Source organism: Dasypus novemcinctus, chromosome 21 (assembly GCF_030445035.2).
Source record: "Dasypus novemcinctus isolate mDasNov1 chromosome 21, mDasNov1.1.hap2, whole genome shotgun sequence".
Lineage (NCBI taxonomy): Eukaryota > Metazoa > Chordata > Mammalia > Cingulata > Dasypodidae > Dasypus > Dasypus novemcinctus.
Window position 1 is genome coordinate 9,093,378 of NC_080693.1, and position 11,860 is coordinate 9,105,237.

Below are 11,860 nucleotides of genomic sequence, written 5' to 3' on the forward strand. Positions count from 1 at the left end.
CCTCGTCCGGGCGGCCTCCCCCACCCCCGTGCAAGATGCACTTCCTAGCGCCTTGGCTCCGGGGGGCTGGGGTGTCACGTGACACATCCAGGTAAAGCGCTGAGCAGGTGGAGCTCAAGGCCGGGGCTGCCTCGTGACGACGATGAAGCGCCTTCCCGGGGAGCAAGAACGGGGTTCCTGAGTCCTCCCTCCCCCGAGAACCTGCAGCCCCGCGGAGAAGGGGCGTCCTGCGGGCAGGGGGCCCCGGGAGCGGGGACGGGCTGCGCGGGGACAGCAGCTGGACCCCCGGCGACAGGCAGCGGTGAGCCCGGGGTCGGGGTGAGGAGCTCTGCGGAGGGACGTGGTGGGCGCGGGGCAGGAGGAGAGGGGAGCCCCGGGATGAGGTCCAGGGGGCCCAGGCGGCCCAGCGTGAGAGACGCCGCCAGCGCGGGGAGCAGGCGCTTCAGATTGTTTCCATTCTAACACCTTTTTTTTTAATGTACTGGATGCATATAATTTAACACTTTATTTTTTAAATAATTTCAAACTCACGTACCGTGGCAAAAACAATACAACCCCCCACACACACACACAAGAGAACTCCAACATACCCCCACCCAGGCCCACCACCCGCTTTCAGCATTTCCCCGCCTTTGCTGCAGCAGACTCCTCTTTACAGCAGCATTTACCTGGAATTCTCTTCCCCCTAAATTTAATGACGCACCGTGCAGGAAAGGTGGGTACACACGCGCGGTGGGAAATGAAAGCCCCATCATCTGTAACTCACCACCCCCGGCAGCCTCGTCATCCTGTGGGGTCTCTTCTTCCAGTCTTGAAAAGAAAAGAAAAAATTCACCCCGAAGGGGCAAAAAAAATTCCAAAGTGCCTGAGACATGACTGCACGGGGACGTCCCGTGGCTGGGGAGGTCCAGGCAGGCTTCTGGAGAGAAGGTGGGGTTCAGGATGGACCTCGGGGAGTCTGGGAAAGGGCTAAGTTTAATTTCCTCAAAGCGGAAGCTGGAGCCGCCCTGCGCTGAGGAGGGAGGGAACGGGCTTCCGGCGGCTTTGGCGCGCAGGGAATTTGAAAAGTGGCGCCAAAATGAGAGGGCCAATGGTGAGTGTCGGGGGCGGGGCCAATGGTGAAAGGGCCAATGGTGAGTGTCAGGGGCGGGGCCAATGGCGAGAAGGGCCAATGGTGAGAAGGGGCGGGGCCAACAGTGAAGACGGCGCCAAATTGGAAAAGTGGCCAGCTGTGGAGGCGGCGCCGAGGCCCAGCCTGTGCGTGTGGAGAGGCGGGAGCAGGGACTGGCACGGGACGGGAGCTTAGTTAGGCCACGCGGAGAGGCGGGAACCCCTGAAGGGCCCAGGCAGTGGGGCCCAGGGAGGGCCCTGGTGCTAGGTGGGGGGTATAAGCCTCAGCATTCCTGCTGCTTGGTGCGTCGGTCATTTTATCCAGGTCTGCGCGCCTTCTTGCAAGATGGTTAATAAAGTCTTTTCTCCTCCGCACTAGGGGGAGCTTTAGTTTTGTTACAGGTGCGGCTTTCTTTTTAACAGGAGGGGCAGGGGTTGAAAAGAACACAGGAACAGAGACGGGATTCCGGCCAAGGGGGACGACAGCCAAGCTGGGAAAGGAGCTAATAAAATGGGGCTGCCGAGCGCACCCCGCGGCCAGCCCTGCTCCCGCGCCCGCGCTTCATCCCCCAACCACCCTCGGGGAACACGGAGTGGCCTCATTCAGCACGGGTCCCCGCGGGGGAACACGGAGCGGCCTCATTCAGCACGGGTCCCCGAGCCCACCCACCCCGCGCTGCTGTGAGGGGCTGAGGCTCCCACCCAGGGCCGGGGGGACGGCGGGTCCCGGAAACGCCAGCTGATTTGTGGGGGGTGCCAGCCACGCCCAGCGCCCACCCGGGGGTCCTCGCGGGGCAGAAGGCACTCAGAAGCCGCGCACAGCGGGGGAAAGGGAAGAGGAAGGGGCGGGCTGGCCCCGAGCTGCTCGGGCCTCACCAGGGCGCCCCGGGCCTGACACCCGCCGCGCCTCTGAGGGGCCCTCGGGCACGCGCTCGCCGGCCTCAAGGAGGTCACCAGGCCCTGACTGCTGGTGGCCCAGCCAAGCCCCTCCCCTGCTACCCGGTTAGGGAGGTGGGGAAGGGCAAGGCCTGGCGAGGAAACCAGCGACGACAATGTATTTAAACCTCTCCCGTGGGCGCGCGCCTGCCGGCTCCTGAAGCGCTCGCGCTCCCGTCAGCAGCGTGGGGAGCAAGCCCACCTGGGCTTCCCACCCTCAGGCCACCCATTCCTGGTGGTGCTCAAGCCTGGGCTTCCTCATCTGTAAAATGAAAGCAGGCAGCGGATGTGGCTTGACCGGTTGAGCGCCTGCCTCCCATGTACCAGGTCCTGAGTTCAATCTCAGGTACCTCCTAAAAACAAAAACAAAATCAACTCAGGGGAGCTGGTGTAGCTCAGTGGCTGAGCGCCGGCTTCCCACATTAGAGGTCTGAGGTCAATTCCTGACCCCGGTACCTCAAAAAAAACCAGTAACCCCACCCTTCTTGTCCAAGTTCAGTGCCCCACCAACCTGTTGCCACCTTCCTGCTGGCCCTTTCCTTCCCCGTGCCTCCCCACCCCCTTCTCCAGAGGGTACCACCTCTGTGCTGCGCCAGACACCCCGTCCTCTGCCAGACGGGGGTTGAGTCAGACCTGGGTCCACCACTGCACCACCGTGCGCTGAGCTCAGACAGCCAGAGGCTCCTTGTCTCGGTTCCATCCAGGGTTCACCAGGCCCAGGGGACAGCCGGGGGAGGGGGAGGAGGCGGGCGGAGGGAGATCCAAGGCCGTTGTGCTCTGGGACGCCAGGCCAGGGCAGGGGCTCTGCCAGCAAGAAGTCTGACCTCCAACAATGATTTTTCTCCCTGGGTGTTCCAGAAGGCACCAGCCGCCTTCTAATTCAAACCAGCAGGAGGAGGCGCCATAGGCTGAGTCTCAAAAAGTAGACAAGAGCCCTCTAGAAGGGCTCTGGCGAGGGGCCCCCTCCCCGCCTCCTGAGCCAGGCCCGGGCACATCCCCCATGGGCACAGCACCCCCGCCCCCATCCCTGGGCCTGCGCGGGCTGTGGAGCCTGCGGTCACCGTGGGAGCTCTGGTTTTAGCTGCGCTCATGAGCACCCTCTGAATGCCAGCGTCTGTGCTAAGAACTGCATGTTCACCACCTCTCAAAACCACTCACTCTTTTTTTTCCTCAAACTTTTTATTTTGACATAATTTCAAACTAACAAGACAGTTGCAAAAATAATACAAAATCAACCCAAAGAACTCCAATATACCTCTTCCCCCCACCCATATCCAGAGCCACGATTTTAACATTTTGTTTCATTTGCTTCATTGGTCTATTTAGCTATCTATCATCAGTCCAAATATCTGTTTATTTTCTAAATATTTGAGAGGTTGTTACATCGTGTTTCCTGAACACATAACACTCCTATGTACCTTTCCTAGGAGCAGGATTATGTAACCACTTTAAGTACAGATTTATCAAGTTCAAGAACTTTAGCATCAATATAAAACTTCCAATCTATATTCCAATATTTTCGTATGTCCTTTAGGGCCTTTTCTCCTCCATTATTTCAACCACCTCTTCTTTTTTTAAAAAACTATAGTTTCATTAGAGAAGTTGTACACTTACAAAGCAATCATGCACATGTGCGGAATTCCCATACAACACCCCTCCACCAACATACTACATTGCTGTGGAATATTTGTTACAGATTATGAGATAATACCAGACTATCACCTCCAACTATGGTCTATGGCATACACTTGGCATATTTTTCCCTACCCCCCTATTATTAACACAGTACATCTTTGACATTGATGCAAGAATATTACAGAATTGCTGTTAACTATAGTCCATAGGTTACATTAATTGTATTTTCCCACTGCTCCTCCACATCTTGCAATAGTGGTGTACATTTGTTCTAGTTCATAAAAGGATATTCTTATATTTGTACTACTAACCACTAACAGCCACCTCTGTGTTCAACATATTATTCAGATCCTAGATTATTCTCTAGCTTTCTTTCAATTGACATTTACATCCCCAGATTACCCTTTTCAGCCACAACCCCATTTATAAACCAGCTGTGTTATTAGTTCTACTCACTATAATGTGTTACCATCAACTCTATCCATTTCCACACTTTTACAGTCAAGTTAATTAAAACTTCTACATATATTAAGGATCAGTACACCTTCTCAGCCCTCCTCTTATCTCCTAATAACCCATACCCTAGGTTTTAACTCCATGCATTTATTCTTCACATTTAGTTCATATTAGCAAGACCACACGATATTTGTCCTTTTGTGTCTGGCTTATTTCACTCAGCATAATGTCTTCAAGGTTCACCCATGTTATCACATGTGTCCCAATTTTGTTTCTTCTTACAGCAGCATAGTAGTCCATTGTATGTATATACCACATTTTGTTTATCTATTCATCAGTTGGCTCCTAGGAAAAAATAATTGTATAAGTGAAACTTATTAAATTTCCCTTGGGCATTCTTTGTCTAAGTTCAGAGACCTTCCAGTATCCCCAGACAGTCCCACCTGAGTGTTGCAATAGTCTTTGGCAGCAGCTGAGAGGTTGAATAAGCAAATGGGAGAACTTTTTACCATCTCATAGAGGTGACCAAGCTCTGAACTGATCAATGCTAAAAGTTCATGTCATTTTTTCAGCCTGGATTATGAAAATCTAGGTTCTGACTACTGATCCTAGAGCAGAGAGCTCGAGCCATTCTAATGGCACATAATTGTGCGTTGCCCTCGGAGAATATTTGCTGAGTTAATATATTCCTTAAGTTTTGGGACCTTGCTCTATCATATCTTCCACTTGTAGATACCTGATAACTAAACATATATGATAAGATTGGACTTTCCTCTCCTCCACTAGTGTCTTCTCTGGAGTACAGCTGTTTAAGCTCACAGCTCGGGTCTGGAGTGAGATGCCCTGACCAGAAGCTTTAACATAGAGGTGCCTTCACTAACTCATCTACATCCTGCCCCTTTTTAATTCAATCAGATTTTTATTTAATTTTGTGCAAATGAATGTTTTACTCATAATTTAGAGAGATTAGGACAAAGGAGGACATTTTATGCTCAGCATGTTTTTTCTGTAATATGAACAAAATTTTACATAGTGTCATTCTAGATGACACATAACAGCTATTTCTGTTGATGACAACATTTTGACTTAGGACAAAAACTATTTAAGCAAAATATTTGACCTCATTATATTTGGTTATTACCTTAGATTTTTAAAAATTTCTTCATGTGACTTTATGTTATTTTCTAGTGTCCCTTTATTTCAGTCTTCAGTACTGCAGGTCCTCCTGAGCTAGTTTTGAAAAGAGATTTACAGTTACTTCAAAATTTAAATATACATTTGCTCTATGATGCAGCAATTCCATTCCTAGTTATTTATCCAGAAGATATAAAAGCATACTTACACATTAAGATTTATCCATGAATTTCATATTCCTTCTAAAAATAGCCCCAAAGAGGAAAAACATCTAAATGTCCACCAACTGGTACATGGGAAATAAAAAGTGATATTACATATAATGGAATATTATCTGGCAATAAAATGGAATTAGCTGTAAATATGAGTAACAACATAGATGGATCTTAAAAATGTCATACAAACTGAAAATGGGTCAGAGAGAAAACATTACTTTCACTCACGATTTCCCATTTATATGGAATTCTAGAAAAGTCAAAACTACAGTGACAGAAAACATCAGGACAGGCTATGGCTTCAGTTGGGTAGAGATTGACTGCAAAGAACTTTTAAAGGTATTGGGTAAAACCTGACTGTAGTGACAGTTGTATAAATACATAGATATATAGCAGAACACTTAAAACAGATGAACTGTATCCATGTAACATATACAATATAAAGCTGTTTAAAAAAGGTTCTTCCCTTATTGATACAAAGGTTACTGCACATTTCACTTTCCCTTCAACAATATCCACTGCATACATATTGTGTATGGGGCACCCTTTTATCTGCCTTGCCATGAAGTCTGTTTCAAAATTCACCAGTCCCTCAACCATTTAGAGCTGGTGGAGGAACACACTGGGGTTTCTCTCTTATAATTTGGCAAAAGTCTCAGTTGATCCTTTGGATTTCTGAATCTTGCTTCTTCTGTCCAGCCACTTCCTCCTCTCACCTGTTATCTTCTTATTGCAATGACTGCTCAGTTTAGCCTCACTGAGCCTCAGCTTCCTATTTATAAACTGCAGATAATAGAGCCAATCTCTAGAAGTGTTCTGTAAACTAAATTAATATTTGTAAAGCTTTTAGAACAAATTCTGGCTCATAGTATATTTTTTATGTATGTATGTATGTTAAAAAAAATATTGCAGAATCTCCTCACTGTTATTTATCCTACATGCCAGTTGTAATACTTAGAACAATGTTTAATATTGTGGCAAGGGAGACTGCTTTACTCAGTTTAAAAACACTCATTCACTTCCCATTATTTTCATGGTGAAGCCTAAATTCATCACCATATACAAGAATGTCTTTGACCTGGTCTTTATTTCTCGCTCATTTATTTTATATTATTTTATTTATTTTATTATTTTTAATTTTTCAAAAGAAATTTTAGATTACATAAATGGTACATCAAAAATATAAGAGATTCCCCTATGCCCCACCCCCTTCTCTTCTGACACTTTCCCACATTAACAACATTTTCCATTTGCATGGTACATGTGTTACAACCGATGAACATATATTGAAGCATTTCTACTAACCATTGACTATAGTTTACATTACACTTTACACTCTGCTGCACACAATTTCATATGTTTTGACAAAATGTACAATGGCCTGGATCCATCTTTGCAAGAGTTTTTATGACTAAGCCATTTCAAAGTGAGTCCAGAGGTCATTCCAGAGGTTACACTAATTCATGCTTCCGCAGGACCTCATTGACTGCTACAGTCAGTGCCTTAAACAGTGGGGCTCCTGAGGTTCTAGAGATATCTAGACACTATAAGCAAGACAGACAAGCTCAGGAATTTGGCATCTTGTCAGTAGGCCTTACTTTGGAATTTATGCTCCCCAGTGTAACAGAGTTAGACTCATTTATACTTTCCCTACACATAGCTCTTCTGCCCCTTTTATTTGAACCTATAATTAGCACTATGCTTGTTAAATATACATCCCTGAGACTTAAATCTTTGGTCACTTCATGTGCTGGTTGAGCCCTGCATCTCATCAGAGATGCAACACCTACTCTTCATTTCATTGAACTTACACAGGACAAGTAATAAGGAGATGATTACAGACAACGCCCATCCCAAGAAACAGTATTTGTAACAAGCAAGACAGCACCATTTATCTGCCCCATGGGATCTAAGTCCTTTTCAATTAGAAGCAGAGTGGGCATCGTCATCCCCAAATCCTCAAGATTGGAGAGTGAACAATGCACTAAAGTAGGTTTATTATTGTTCTATTATAGACATTACTATTTTTGCATTCAAAGAATTTGCATCACTGATATAAAGGCAGTGTCCACCAAAGTTTTTGTGGGGAGGGGAATGAAAGAATAGGTAACATGGGGACATTTTCAGGATATTGGAATTGTCCTGCATGACATTGCAATGATGGATACAGGCCATTTCTCTCTCTTGATCTCAGTCAGTTAGCAAACATTTTTTGGACATAAACTGCATGCTAATCCCTACACAAGCTAAGTCCTAGACAAGCAAAGGACCAAAAAAATGTTTGAGAAAATTTGCTGTGATGGTGAAAATTTGTCTTCACAATTCTGGTTATTAGAGTGGCATTGATCCATTTCTTAACTGGGTACATCCACTTTTGTATTTTTTACTGTTTATACTACCTTGATTCTTTATCATTTAGAAAATTATATAATCTGATTTTTTCATATCCCAAATATTTATCATCTCCATAACATATTGTTTATTTTACAGAAAATTAAAAGGAAAGCATTCAGAAATTGATCTGAAAGTTCATGACATTTATTGGAATGGAAATATAAACCTAAGAACCGAAGAATACAACTAGGTCAATATTTAGTATTTGAAAGGTAATTTTTCCTAGTTTATCTACTTAACTTATGTACATGCTTCATTAGATCCTACTTTTCTGCAGTAACTGTGTACCAGGCATGAAACATGTAGGAAAAGATTTATCTATGAGCACAAACTCATTTTTTAATAAATGTGTTGCGCTCCAAGTTTTATTTACTTTGCTAGGATAAACTGGTGCAGTGCCAAGGACCAGTTTCACATCATGGGGCAGATACTCAGAAAGCCTAGAAAATCATTACCTAGATTTGTAGGAGCAAAAAATGGGTACAGTGGGTCTGCAGTAGAAATTGTGGTGAATGTAAAGGTGTGGAATCCATTGCAAATGTCACAAAAGGAAATGCTTCCTCTATCCATATGCAGGAAAATCCCCGCTTGGTGCAGGTGAGGGTTCCCCTGAAGCAGAGTCAAAGGCATAGTAGTGGCTGAGCAGAGCATGGTGTGGGGTGTTACTATCCCGGGCGTCTTTGCCCAGAGATTTTCCACTGTAGTGGTTGGTGGAGGAATCCCCTTTCAACTCAGTTTTACGTTGAGGAGCTGGACAATGGGGGAAGGAGAGGGGAATTTTGTCAAGTTTGTGGATGGTGCCAGAGATCCAGGGCCTTGTGGCCAGGGTTTGAGAGCTCCTCCTGGATGACTCACAGGTTACTCCTTGGGACCTCACACATGAACCCTGAACACAGTTTCTCAGTCTTAGACCTTCTCCCTCTTAGAGGACACACTTACCATAGACCAGCCCTCTCATCTCCCCTCCACACTTCCTTACATAGGGTCTCAAACTTTTACCCATGCCTTCTCTCTCAGATACATGCTCTAGAAATTGCTCTCAGCACACATCTGTAGACATGTCTCATGTAAATGCGCACACGTTTTAGAGTTGACACCCCATCCCAGCATGTGTTCAGTCTTATCCTTTATCTCACTATTTTTCTCCTGGTATAGTCCTTCTCCGTTTCACGCCCCATTTACTAGAAGAAGTAAATTCTGCCAACACGTCACATAATGCCCTAACCCAGGGCCTGTGAGTCATCTGATTGTTTAAGTAAAGTTTTGTTGGAACACAGCTCCAACCTTTTTTAACATATTGTTCATGCCTGCTTACATATTACAAAGGCAAGAGGAAGTAGTTTTGAGGGAGGCCTTGTGGTCCACAAGTCAAATATATTTACTATCTGGCTCATTAAGGAAATGTTTGCTGAACTTAGCTTGTGCTTTGCAGGACTCCTAGTGCCTGCTGCCCTTGCCATCTAAGGACTAAGTGTGAGTTCATGCCCTGCATTTCCAGAGTGCTCTCCACTGAGAAACTGCTCTGTTGTGTGTTTCCTAATGCCTATCTTTGTTTAATCCTGCTTTGGGGGATAATATTTTAACTTGAACTTTAACTATGTAGCTTCTGTTCTTTTAATTTTACCTTCCTTGTTTATAATTCCAGAAGCACTGTTGAATGTTCCTTAAATACAAGTTTTAAAAATATTTTATTGTGGTAACATAGATACCACTCAAAATTTTCCATTTTATGTATTTTCAAGTGTTCAATTCAGGAGTATTAATTATTCACACATTGCCCTACTGTCATCACTTCACATTACCAAAACTTTTTCCTCACCCCAAACAGAACATCTATACCTTTAAGCAAAGAATCCACATTCTGACTCCTCCCCATCCCCCAACCCCTAATAATTTATAATCAGCTTTCTGTCCCTAAATTTGCTTATCCTAGGTATTTCATATAAGTGAAATCAAACAATATTTGTCCTTTTACATCTTGATCATTTCACTAAACATGATGTCTTCAGTATTCACCCAGGTTGTTGCATGCATCAGGACTTCATTCCTTTGTGTGGATGAATAATATTACACTGTATTATTTACTACATTTTGTTTGTCCATTCATCTGTAGATAGTTACTTGGGTTGCTTCAATCTCTCAGCTATGTGAGTAAGGCTGCAATGAATGTTTATGGACAAAATGTCTGCTTGAGTCCCTGTTTACAGTTCTATTGACTATATACCTAAATATGGGTTTGCTTGAGCATATGGTGACTTTATGCTCCTCTTTTAGAGGAGCTGCTAAACTGATTTGCAAACCAGCTAAACCATTTTTCATATGTACGACTGACATTCAAGTTCTCCACATCTTCAACAAGTTTTTTTTTAATTAATAACCATCCTTGCGGGTGTGAATTGCTATATTACTGTGGTTTGAATCTGCATTTCTTTGATGATCAGTGACTAAGAACATCTTTTCATATATTTAATAGTCCTGTGTGTCTTCCTTAAATAAAAGTTTTAATGGTCATTTTCAAACGCACATAATTATGAGCAACAGTATCATAACCCACCTCTCCCCAGTCCACGATTGCCTGCCTCCTAGGAACCACCGCGCCTGGAGCCAAGCTCCTGAGTCTCCTCTCTTTGTAGTCTCCTTGAAATTTTGTAAAAAAATGTACATACCTTAAAGTGACATAGTCAAACAGGAGACAAAATTGGCCTGTGCTCCAGGCTGTCCTGGTGCCGAAGGCCCGCGGACCCCGGCCCCTCACAGCGGCGGGCGGCCCACGTGGCTCCCTGGCCTTCGCTTCCTGGTGGTCTCTGGAGGGGCGCCTGGACTAGAGCCCCTCGCCAGGTCAGCCCCGCTGCGCCGAGCCCCGAGGGCTGCGCCCAGGTGCGCCCGCTCCGGCTGCTGCCTGGCGGCCCCGCAGCGCCCGCGCCCGCCCCCTCCCCGCAGCCCTCCGCGCAGTCGGCCGTGCAGCGCCCGCGCCTTCCCCGCAGCCCTCCCCGCAGCCCTCCCCGCAGCCCTCCGCGCAGCCCTCCCCGCAGCCCTCCCCGCAGCCCTCCCCGCAGCCCTCCCCGCAGCCCTCCGCGCAGTCCTCCGCGCAGTCCTCCGCGCAGTCGGCCCCGCAGCCTCCATCTAGCCGTGCTGAGCGCCCAGGCCGCGCCCCGCTGCCCACGCCCGGCTCCAGGGCCTCTCCTGGCCCTGCCGCTCCTCGCGCCGCCGCGGCTGCTCAGGGGGTCTCCCCCAGAGGCTGCTGTGGTGGGGACCCAGGGGGTCTCCCCCAGAGGCTGCTGTGGCGGGCACCCAGGTCTGCGCAGAGCTGGAGGCTGAGCTGCTCTTAGGGAGGGAGAGGGCGGCCCCAGGGTCCCTGTGCTGGGGGTGGCGGCGGCGCGCGCCCTGCAGGAAGACAGGAGGGGTGGGGGGTGGGAGAAGGGACCAGCAAGGTGGGGCCTGGCTCCGCTTTCCAGGGGAAGGTGCTGCGCAGAGCCGTCCTCGGGAGAGCGGCCTGGCCGCCGTGACCTCCGTTTCCCAGGCTGGCGCCTTGAAAAGGAGCCGAAAACACTGGAGCACCTTAGCTTGCTGGAACTTGGGTCTCCTGTGCTCAGGACCGTGGACCAAAGTGGGGTGAGATTGACGCTGGTGCCTCCCCAGGGGAGCCCGGGCAGCGAGGCCCACCTCTGTCCCTCGACTTGAGGAAGGGGCCTCAGGCCCCCGAGAACTCGCTGCAGGCGCTGGTCTTGGTCTGGGAGATGGGCGTGTCCAGGGGGGAAGGAGGGCGTGAGGCGCTGGGCAGGCGCTGCCTCGAGGCGCCTGTGAGGTGTGGCTGGGCTGCCTCTCCCGCTGCAGTGGAGGAGCTAAGAGCGAGCTGGTGGTGGCTTCTGCAGACCCCTAGAGTTGATTCCCCTTCTCGTGGCTTCTTGGGAAGGAGTGCCTTATCTACTTGCTTAGCCGCCTATTTTGTACGGTTGGTTGCTGAGCTCGCTGACTGATGT

The 11,860-nt window shown here is 47.7% G+C and overlaps 1 long non-coding RNA gene across 1 annotated transcript; it reads right to left on the reverse strand.

Annotated features, from left to right (window-relative positions):
- Positions 1-3,206: 3,206 nt before the first annotated feature.
- On the reverse strand, positions 3,207-10,773 carry LOC131274946 (uncharacterized). The gene is made up of 3 exons (XR_009182267.2): positions 10,547-10,773; positions 5,279-5,367; positions 3,207-4,482 (listed from the first exon to the last, which is right to left on the reverse strand). It is a non-coding gene; the product is annotated as an uncharacterized lncRNA (long non-coding RNA).
- Between the last annotated feature and the right edge of the window lie 1,087 nt (positions 10,774-11,860).